The sequence below is a fragment of the Mustela erminea genome, chromosome 8, assembly GCF_009829155.1.
Source record: "Mustela erminea isolate mMusErm1 chromosome 8, mMusErm1.Pri, whole genome shotgun sequence".
Classification (NCBI taxonomy): Eukaryota; Metazoa; Chordata; class Mammalia; order Carnivora; family Mustelidae; genus Mustela; species Mustela erminea.
In genome coordinates, this window is record NC_045621.1 from 97,955,462 (window position 1) to 97,966,669 (window position 11,208).

Sequence of the window (11,208 nt, forward strand, 5' to 3'; positions counted from 1 at the left end):
GCCAAAATGATTAAGTGTTTTTCTTTAGACTGAATATTTGAATCTTATGTGTAACAAAAAGTGGGTTTTAGTTCTTTCTGTGCCCTGATATTTTGTATATTATTGAATTATCCAAGATTTGATGGGATTTATCGGTATGTAGATAGCTCTAAAATGCTTGAGTTGTACACTTCTAAGTGTGCAATGCAAGAGCTTGTTTATATTTCATACTTTTTATACTTTGAGGAAAAAAGTCAAAGAAAAACTAGTATTTGAGGAGAATCAAGTGACCAAGTAAAGGATAAATTTAAAAAAAAAGCGCCTCCTGAGACTTGGCGTACACACACTCATGGGATTCCAGTTATTACAAATGGCTTCCACCCCCTTATGCCCCCCAATGGTTTTCTTTGCAAGTGCTTTTGGAACTAAGAAGCTAGTATCTTGGATTAACTGATGCCCGCTAGTGCTTTCTGACTACTCGAATCCTGTTTCTTGCTTTAAAGGAAAAGTAAAGAGAAGACTGTTGGACCAGTACTGCAGTTCTGTAGTGTCATTTCTTATTAAAAGTAAATTTGATTACCAAAATTGGTATATTTAAAGCCTAACACCATTCTAATAAAGGCACAAATTTCTTTTTAATACTTGTTTCAAGCTCTTTAATCTCTTTATAAGTTAACTAATCTATTTTCTTCAGACCTCTGCTATAATTCTTTAAAATCACAATTGGTTAGCAAGCTGACTTTTTTATGTGCTCTAAACAAATAATTGTGAACTTTTAATATGTTGAGTGCTTTCATTTTGATAACTGGATCTCCATTTGATATTTTCATTTGTATAACTCATTTGCAGTCTGAAAATTTTTTTAGTGCCAGTCCCTGACATACCATGGAAAGTTAATTTTCTTTGCATTTTAAAATATCTGGATCATGAAGAAAAAGTGATGAAAATAAATTAAAACTGAATTACCTTTTCTAATTTTTTTTTTTTTTTTTTTTTTTTTTTTTTAGAAGCAGTGTCATTCTATTTTGTGTTTATGTATCTTATAGGATTTCTGTTTCTGTTGGAATAATAGGATTCATTGAAATCTCTATAATGTGTATGGTAGAAAATATCTTGTGAACTTGAAATTTCACCAGTTATATTTATAGAAGAATAAAAATGGAAGATGTTTTTAGGCCTTTTTGAACTTCAGCATTAATGCCAGTGCACACTTGAACTTCATTATCTGTGAAAACGCACAGAGAATTAGTATACGTCTATCTAAAAGTTAAAGAACAAGTAAAGGGTCTTTGTTATTTGTGTTTAATATAAAGATAGAATTGAGGAGTAAACTTCAGATTTTATTTAAAATGAAGCAGGGTATTTAAAATTATATTAATCATTTCTGTGAAACTTTGGGAGTAAAGAGCAGAGTGTATATCCTCTGGTAGTGATAGTATCGGAATCAAAGATCTTACTTTTCCCCCCTATTAAAAAAAGTAGTTCATGAACATGTAAAGAAAAAAACTATTCAAACAGTACCAAAGAGTGGATAGTGAAAGTAGTTTTCTTCTTCACCCTAGCTTGTCTTATTTTCTTATTTCAGTTAGAAATGTCTTTGTGTTTTTGTAATTTTCTGTGCATATGGAAAGAAGTATAGCTCCCTTATTTTAGCACGAATTGGAGTTTGCTACATATACTGTTCTTCATTCTGCTTTTCAAATCTTTTTTGATACAGAGCTAAATGGATAAGCATTAAAGATTGCATCCTCCTGGTCCAATAAAGTATAATTAGCATTACCTTAAATATGTCTTTTCCACCTAGTGTTATTGAATAGTAAGTGAGTAAGCTCAAGACATGTTTACAGAGCTACAGATTACAGTCTCATACATACTTATATAAGATGTTAACTGATTGATTTAAAAAATCTGAATCAAAATTTTCCTTTAAACTTACATTTTAGGGAAACAAGAAAATTCAGACCTTTACTATATTTCTTGTTGGCCCTTTTGCTCTGCTTTTCTGGGACTGAGCTGTAGTATGAGAGAAACAGTGCTCTTTCTTCTTTACATCTTCCCTATTACTGTATATCAGTTTTCATTTTACAGCACCTTTGGTTATATATGTGTAGATTCTGGCCAAGATTAATTCAGAGCTGTAACACTGATTTGATACCAGGCTGCATGAGTGTGGTACATTGGAAAAGAGACCAGTGACTGAAATTTTTATTCTGGTTCTACAAATTGATAATAGAACTCCTTCAACTTTTATTTTTTGTTGTTATTATTAAAACATGGAAGATACAGTTGTATAATCCTCGACAAATTCTTTGTATTTTCTGGACCTTAATTCACTTTACATAGAAGGTGATATATGGATTAACAATGCAGTTTTTGTGATTTTTTAGAATTGATTCATTTGTGATAGTAAAGGTGTTTTCTGAGGTCTCCGTTTTAATAGGCAGAGCTTTGATCAATTGGGAAATATTAATGGACAGAAATAAAGTAGATAATGGTTCTCTAGTTTGCCTACTCTTCAGTAAGCCGGTTTTCACAACTTAATCTTTACCCATTAGTAAGTGGCATATACTGCAACTGATCACCTTCCTGTCTGCCTTCTTTTTTTATAAAAAAGAACAATCCAGTATTGTTAAGGTCCACCAATATAATTTTTTGGTTTGTTTTCAAAGCTACTTGAACAAATTGAAATAACTGTTCTTGTAGTTATTTGTAGAAATAGCTTCAGAAATAATATGAAGTATAGGGATAATAGGCTATTATATTGTTTATTTATTTATTTTCTACAGAGAAGTCCTAGAGAATATATCTACAAAATAGAAACTTCCTTCATTCAGATAATCATAAAGATGGTACCAGGTAACATTGTTGATGAAAGTATTTTTAGTGTCATAAGGTATTTGTGCTATTGTAAAGAGTTCTTGTTCCTCTAAATACTGGACTGATCAGTCCATGACAAAGTCCAGTGTATTTCTGCTTTTGTTATCAGCTCAAGCTTTGACTCCTGTGACCCTCTACTCCCTTACCTTGTTCATATCACCGTGCCTGGGTATCTCCGATAGCCTGGAGCAGTCTCTGAAGCTGTTAGCATGTAGATTCCCGACTTGGGTTAATGTCACTAAATATATTACCTAAAGTACACAGGAACCAACATACTTAACAGACTCTCAGAGTGAAACCTCTGCTTCTCTATGCCCTAGAGCATATTTCAGTGTAATAGCATGTAGCCTATACACTTGGCCATGGGCAGGTTTTTCTGCCTTTTTTTTTTTTTTTTTTTTTAAAGATATAGTCCATTTTTTTTTTTTTTTTTGACAGAGAGAGAGCAGTGGGAGGGGCAGAAGGAGAATCAGCTTGCCTGCTGAGCAGGACTCTGGGATCATGACCTGAGCTGAAGCAGATGCCTAATGGACTGAACCACCCTGGCCATGGCAGATTTGTCAGCAAGAAGTTATGTGAAACTCTCATAGCAAAACCTAAAAATAAGTACTTTGTTTTTGTAATTAGGCCCATATCACATTTAAGCTGACCTTAAGAATTTTTAGATCTGTAGGAAGGTCTGTAGACTTGAGTGAAAAAGGATTTCTGCTATTCTTTGTTGATGAGTCCTCGATATTGTTCATTCCTCTTCCATAGTATTTATTTATCAGCATACCGGCACTTTATTGTAATGTGCTTGGTCTTAATAGAATCTTAACAGAAATAAATTCAAGTCTGTGGTTGTCTGTGGTACTCTCCATGCCATAACCCAGTTTAACTGATGCACTTGGAACTTGGAGCTGAATTAAATGAATTAAATAACACCTATTCAGTTTCAGAATTGTGTTAATCTTGCTCTAGTGAATGGTGCAGCAGTTTAAAAAAAAAGGGGGGGTACAAAAATACAAATGAGTGATTTAGCAAAAATGGCACCTGAAGGAAAAAAACTGAGAAAGTTAAAAATTAGAAAACAATTACTCTTACTTTGATATAACAAATGATCCTTACTGTATTTCAGCATTCCATCACTTTTGGTGACTTTTATACATTAAAATTAAGGTGCTGAATTGAAATGGTTTCACATTTGTTCAAACACTACAACTCATTTATACCACCCATGTACTGCATCAGGGTTTAGGCTCCCAATCTGAAGAGACATTTCTTGACTGCATACTGTGTTTCAGGCACTGTGTCTCATTATGAATAAAACTTTCTGCGCTGAGCTCAGAGGTTAGTGTAGTGATAAATACACAGAGGAGTGAGATTTCAGAGATGTCTTCATAAGCCTAGGATTTTTCTTCATAAAGATGATGGTGGTGGTTTTGAGGGGAAAAAACTATGGTAAAAGTTAAATGTGTGGCTGCAGTTTAAAATTAGTCTTTTATGTATTCTTGGCATTCTTAAAACAATCAGAAATATTAAATCCAACAATAGTTGAAGAAAGTAATTACACAATAGAGATCATAGAGATCATTCTTAATTCATTTGGTATTTCTAGTGCCTTACATATTACCTGGCACATAGGAATGGTTCAGTAAATGTGTTTGATAAATGAATGGATGAGTGAATATAAAATCCATCCTTCATTTTGAAATTAAAACTTTGAATTGTGTATATAATTTTTGGTCCTTTAAAAGATACCCATATTTATCAAGAAAGTAAAAATTACTATATTTTTCTGTTTCTCTAGATTTTATCTTAAAACAGTGATATTCTATATAAAACAGTGGATGATGATTAAGTGATTATAAATTTTCTGAAGTGAGTCTTCAGTAATTCTTCATCTAGTTTATGGTCATTTTTAAATCTTTGTAATATAATGTGCACTCTAAATCTGAGCGTTGTACAGTGCTAACAAATGCTTTGAAATGTTTGGTACCATTCTCTATCAGCAGTAGGAACTCGACTAATTTCTAGCTTTGCTTTTGTTCACCAGTTTTGATTCTCTCTTAACCCAGATCCCATTTTGAGATATATTAGAGATGATGACTTAAATCAAAACTTTCTCCATTTTCTTTTCTTTTTTCTTTACTTGAGAGAGCATGAGAGTGGGGAGGGGTAAAGGGTGAGGGAGAACAGGCTCCCTACTGAGCATGGAAGAGATGCGGGCTCAATCACCAGGACCCTGAAATCATGACCTTAACTGAAGGCATATGCTTAACCAACTGAGCCACCCAGGTGCCCCCAAATTTCCTCCCATTTTCAATGAATGAGAATCATTGGTATGGTAGATTGTTTCTCTTTCTTGGAGGTCTTATTAGAAAGTTGATATTGGAATTGAGAGTACATCCTTTCTCTTATTAGGAGTACATAGTATCTTTTACAAACAAATTAAAAATGTTCAGAGGGTTGTGCAATAAGAAAATATGAGACTCCTGTTTTGGTACAATAATGCTTAATTGGGATCTCTTGTACATTTTTGGGATGACCAAAGTACTTTAGAGAGCAGTTCTGTTTGAACAGACTTTCCCAAGACATTGAACAGTGAGTAAGAATTTGGTAGATGGAAAGTAGGTAGGGAAGATATTTTAATATGGGAGAAGGAGCCTGAATAACAATTAGTGATTGCGGTCTGGGTGAGTGTGTTGTGACTTTAGTATGCAAGTTGGGAATAGTGGTGGGTTGCAATGGGGATATCTGCTGTCCGCATACATGGACTGAAAAAAGTGGATGCGGTTAAGATTGAGACCACTCATACAAACAACTGACATCAGTAATACGGAATTTTCAGAGATTAGTCTAGTCCTAATCACATTTTACAGATGAGGGAGGACAACTGATACTGTAAGTGACTTGGCAAAGGCCATATTAGTAGTTAGGGGCAGAATAGGACTTATTAGTAATTATTCTTTTTATGTTTTATTTATATGGAATAGCATTTAGTTTATTAACTAGTTTTCTCAAAATTTGGCAGTGAGCCATTTAGTTGGGAGAGCTGATCTCATTGTTGTGGTAGATGCTGCTGATGTGAGGGAGGTATCAAATAACCTTAAATGTGTCTACCAAATCATGCATGATGTCCACAGTTAGCAGACTAAAGTGCTGAGCTAATAGCAGGAGGCAAAAACTCAGTAAATCTGTTGGAGACTGAATTGAATGTTATAAGGAAATGATCTCTTTAAAAAAAGGAGAAAGAAAAAAGAGACCCCTCTTCATACAGAACAACCTCTGAAACATTGAACTGTCGTGATCTAGGCCAAGTAGTGTATTAGAGCTCTTGCACATTTTGGCCGTGTCTCTCCAGATTAGCTAGACTAAGGTACCTAGTAGCAGATCTACTGAAAATTAAACTTGCCAGTGATATAACTGGATTTTTATTAATTAGAAAGTACCTGAATTGGTTTTAAAGACTGGGAAATCATCTTTAGGCTACAGATAAAAGTGTACTTTGTGATAATGTTATGAAATACAATTCTTGGCATGTGGCAAGTGCTTAAATATTTGTTGAAAAAAGTTCTGGATTAAAAAAAACACTTGAGAGAATGGTGTTTTTGATCTTCTTACTGTTTTGATAGTGATTAAGAATACTTATGATATAGGCAGGGTGATAATCTATTTTTAAAATAGGTCACATGTTTGGGGTACCTGGGTGGCTTAGTTGGTTGAGCGTCCAACTCTGATTTCAGCTTGGGTAATGATCTCAGGGTTGAGGGATTGAGCCCTGTGTCAGGCTCTACACTGAGCAGAGGAACCTGCTTGGGATTCTCTTTCCCTCTCTTAAAATTACATTTGGCACAAATTAAAATTCTGTTTACATATCCATTTATAGCTATCTTTTAAAAATTCATCCCTTTCAAGATGATCCATTGAAAAAATGGTTCAGTCCTTATATGAATGTATGTTTTAATAAACTCAAGATCAGTAATCTGCTAAAGAACTCATATTTGGATTACATTTGAATTGTGTGTCTGTGGATTCACTTGCCTCTAATATTTCTCCCAAAAGAAATTGGGTTATTTGATCTGAACAGCACTAAATTTTTCTACCTATTTTTTCCCTTCACCATTATAAAAGTTGCAACTTTATGAACATTATTTTTTAGGGTCCTTGCAGCATGAACGGAAATGGTTTTAAGTACTCCCCCACACCTCCCCCCAGGAGAACGAAATGACTTCTTAAACTCCTAGGTAGAAGAATTTTCATTCAGGCATTAGCATTCTAGTAGTAGTCTTGAACTTTTCACAAAGACAATGATTTTTTTCAGAGACATTTAGCAAGAGAAGAATGGAAAGGCAGATGTGGCTTTTGAGTTTTTAATCTTTCAGTCCATCCACTAGATGTCTCTCTTTCCTCCCCTCATCTGTAAATGAATATATTCCAATTAAATTTGCTCCTGTCAGAAGCAAGTTGGATCTGAGTTATGGAAGTAACACATTTCATGTTCCCGTTTAAATGCCGTTTCATGCCATTTTCAGCAACATACCCATGATTAAAAAAAAAAACAAAAACAAAGATGTTCCTTAGGTTGTGACAGTAAGTCAGTGTAATTTATTTATTCAGCAGGATCAATTTGGAATCTTTAATATGCTAAACACTTTTCAAGGTATGTGGGGATATAATAGGCAAAACAGACTGTTTTTGCCTCCTGGAACTTTAAAAGAATGTTCAGGCCACAGCAAAATATATTAAAACTGCAATAGGACAACCATCATCATTTATATTCTTGTGTTAAGGAAAGCCAGAAAAGCTAAGGTAACATTTCAAGCCTTTTTTATGCTTTAAGTTTAGTTTAGTTCTTAATAGTACTTCCTAGGGGTACCTGGGTAGCTCATTCATTGTCTACTTTTGCTTCAGGTCATGATCCCAGGGTCCTGGGATCAAGCCCTGAGTTGGGCTCCCTGCACAAGACACCTGCTTCTCCCTCTCCCACTCCCCTGCTTTTGTTCCCTCTCTCCTGGTCTCTCTGTCAAATAAAATCTGGAAAAAAAAAATAGTCCTTACTAGTGTTCTCCATGTTTCTCTAAGGTTAGACTTTGTACAAATTCTCTTTAGTAATACAGATCATTGAAAAGATGCAGAGTTTGATTGCAGAGTCAACAAAGAAATGAAAGGTGGATTTCCTTCCCTTACTATGAAGGTACATGGACATGATAATTGCCTTTAATTTATCATGCAGATATCAGGCAACAATCAGCTTAATGTCCCACATTTTCCTATTATATTCAGTGTACATGAAGATACTTTTCTGGAAACAAAGTTTAAAAACTATTACTGCTTTGCAACATGTGATATAGAACTCCATGAGTTGTTTTACATGTATTGAACTGAACCTTGGGTGACAGTATGAATTGGTTTAGTCAGTCGCTCTTACTGCTTGAGCAGAAAACTTACCATAGGCAGTCTGGTCCTGAGAAACTTGAACTTTGGGATGGGAGAGGATTGTGGGTTTGGTTCCAGAATATATTAACTTGGGATTCTCCCCTCCTCTACTACATATTCTAATAATTTATTGTTTAGTGATTTCCCAAAGAAAATCTCAACTTTTTTTTTTTTTGTCCTAACTGATGAGTGTCTTAACAATTGAAGCAAAAACTGAGAATTTATGGTGTTCTGAGTCCTAATAGTTGTGTCCTCTGGGTTTCTTGTATTCTTGGCTAGATAATGGCCTATTCCCAAGAAGCTTTCCTGCTTGGACCCATTATGGTCTCAAAAGTGAGTGACATAACAATAGCAGAAGGAAGTGATTAAAGGTTAAGTGGGTGTGGGGCATTTTAGCCCAAGTAGTAAATAAACTGGTTATACTTTATCAAACAAGCATTTTTCTCTTTTCTATGTGGTATTATGTTCTTTTAGAGTATCCTCATAAACCTCAAAATGAACTGAACACAAGCCAAAGCTGACTCTTGACAGCCCCCCGCCCCCCATGTCCCTTGGCTGTTCTGAGTCTGGGGGATGGTGATTCAGATTGAGATCAAAGCTCCCTGAAGCGAAATACAAATGTTTTGAGAAAATGGAATAAATGTCCCATGTATTGTTTGGTGCATAAGTATTTTGGGTGGCCTTGAGTTACTGAGCTTGAAGATTACACCAGGCCAGAGACCCCCTGACTCTAAAACACAGCTATTAGTAATACACGTGTCATGTTGCTCCTTACCTCAAAAGGGGGCTCCACATGTTGAATGAAAACAAAGCAGTCTTTTTTAGGGAGAGGCATTGCTGACATTTGTCATCATTGCTGCCTCTGAACCCGTGTCTTACGCACCCCGAGATGAATGCCGGTTCTCCCAGATGTGGCTGATCATCAGGACCTGGAAGAACTCTTGGTAAGGAATGTTCTTTAAGAATGGTTTTCATTTAGTAATCTCAATGTTGACGTGGACTCTTGCTTATAATTTGGTGCAAAGCAGAACTGCATTGTGAGATGCGAATTGTGGCATTCACCAAATCCTCATAAGTTTACCCTAGAATTATTAAATGCATAGGAAGATTCTAGTGTCATTTCTTTAGGTCTTGTGAAAAACAGCTTTTTGTACTGATTGCTCTCTGGTTTCCACCCACTAGGCCAATTTACAAATAAGTTGAACTGTGTTAACATTTTACCATGAGAGGAAGTAGAAAGTGTTCCTATGACACAAAAGCCCTTTACTTAAGGGGTACTTCGGGGTTAAGAACAGTTTTCCACTCCAAATAGTTTCATTGTGTTCTCTATAATGGGTGTGATTGTTTAATGATGACATATTTGAACTGAGATGATTGAACAGACATTACTTGAACAAATAAAAACTTGACAGGCTATGCCTTTTTAAGCACTTATGTATGCCTAGGGCAGGATAAGATAGAAAAAGCTGATCACTGTCACCATTCATAAAAGAGCAAAATCCGAATGATGCAGATTTGAAAGTATACTGTTCATGTAGCAGAAGGCTAACCCATGTGCCTAGCTGCTTATTTCTTTTGCGAGTTCTTTTTGTAGGTGCATCTTTGCTATATGGATTCCTGTTGAAATCCTGTTAAATGTTTCTTCCAGCTGAGGAGGAATGGCTTGCCTTGTTTTGGAAGTGGGAGGTTTTTTTTGTTGCTATAAGAAATTCCTAACCTGCTACTTAATATCCCCTGATCTTAGTTTTGCTTGGGCCTGATGTGCCCTCATTGATGAAGTTGAAATACTGCTATTTCTTGGTAATCAAATCCAGAAAATATTTTGGGCACCCACCGACCACATCAGAGACAACTGCTAGCCCTTGGTGGGCACACAACACTTTGTATTTGTAGTCTAGCTTGGAGACAGCTCTGAATGGTACTAACCAAAATGCGAGGCAGTGTGTGTTTTGAGTTGTCATGGAGGTGAGAAAGTAAAAATTAGCTCAGACTAAGAAAATATAAATCTGCCTTGCCCTGCCATCAGACACAGATAAAGCAACTGCAGTTAACAGGAAAACATAATTTTCCCAAGGACATGCTGCAGCTGTACCCTGTCATAACAACTCCCTTCCAGTATCTACTGCTTTTTCACTCAGAGGAACTTTGTTCTTTAAAATCAGACTGCCAGAAATTTTGCTGTTTGAAATGATACCGGTAAGAATGAAACATCCCACTTTTAATATAATTTACTTTGATCCAAAGAAGTTGCCTCGGTTTCCAACAAGGTACAGGGCTACAGATGAGAGGTTTGGGGACATAGCACTTCACATCTAAACTTCAGTTTCCAAGGTTATGTTCCCCTTGGTCCACTTTGCAGTCCAGATCTGATGTCTAGCCCTCTGTTTTCAGCCATGCTTTACTCTGACCCTGTCGCAGAGCTAATTTATTTCATTTTTTTGTTTGACTACCCCACCCCGGATCTTAAATTTCCACCTTTCCTCAATGTGCTGCATCCTTCATAGTAATGGGTCAATAAACTTGACATTGTCAGAGGAAAAGTGTTGATTTTTCCCTGAAGTCTTAGGCTGATGGCCTAGGACAGAAGTGCATTAAAAGTGCAAAGCAGAGTAAGATCCAGAAACTGATTTTAACTGAGTGTTCAGGAACACGTTAAGAAGGCAGTTGTATTAATGATTTATTAGGTGTCACTAACAGTTTATTTGGTATTACAGATTTGAGACCACGTAAACTTTCTTCTTTTTGACAATTCCATTTTTTGGATTTTTTTTTTTTTCCATTTTGACAGTTCTCAAATCTAGCATTAAGTATATGTGTATGTGTAATGTATTTACGTAAGATGTACATTACATATAGTCCAGTGCTGTGTTTTTTTCACTTTTATGATTTTATATGTAGGTACTTTACTTCCACAAAAGTAGCATCTCTTTTTGT

The 11,208-nt window shown here is 35.6% G+C and overlaps 1 long non-coding RNA gene across 1 annotated transcript; it reads left to right on the plus strand.

The window, feature by feature from the left end:
• The first annotated feature begins 951 nt into the window (after positions 1-951).
• Positions 952-3,793, plus strand: LOC116596738. The gene is made up of 2 exons (XR_004288293.1): positions 952-2,835; positions 3,299-3,793. It is a non-coding gene; the product is annotated as an uncharacterized LOC116596738 (long non-coding RNA).
• Positions 3,794-11,208: the final 7,415 nt, after the last annotated feature.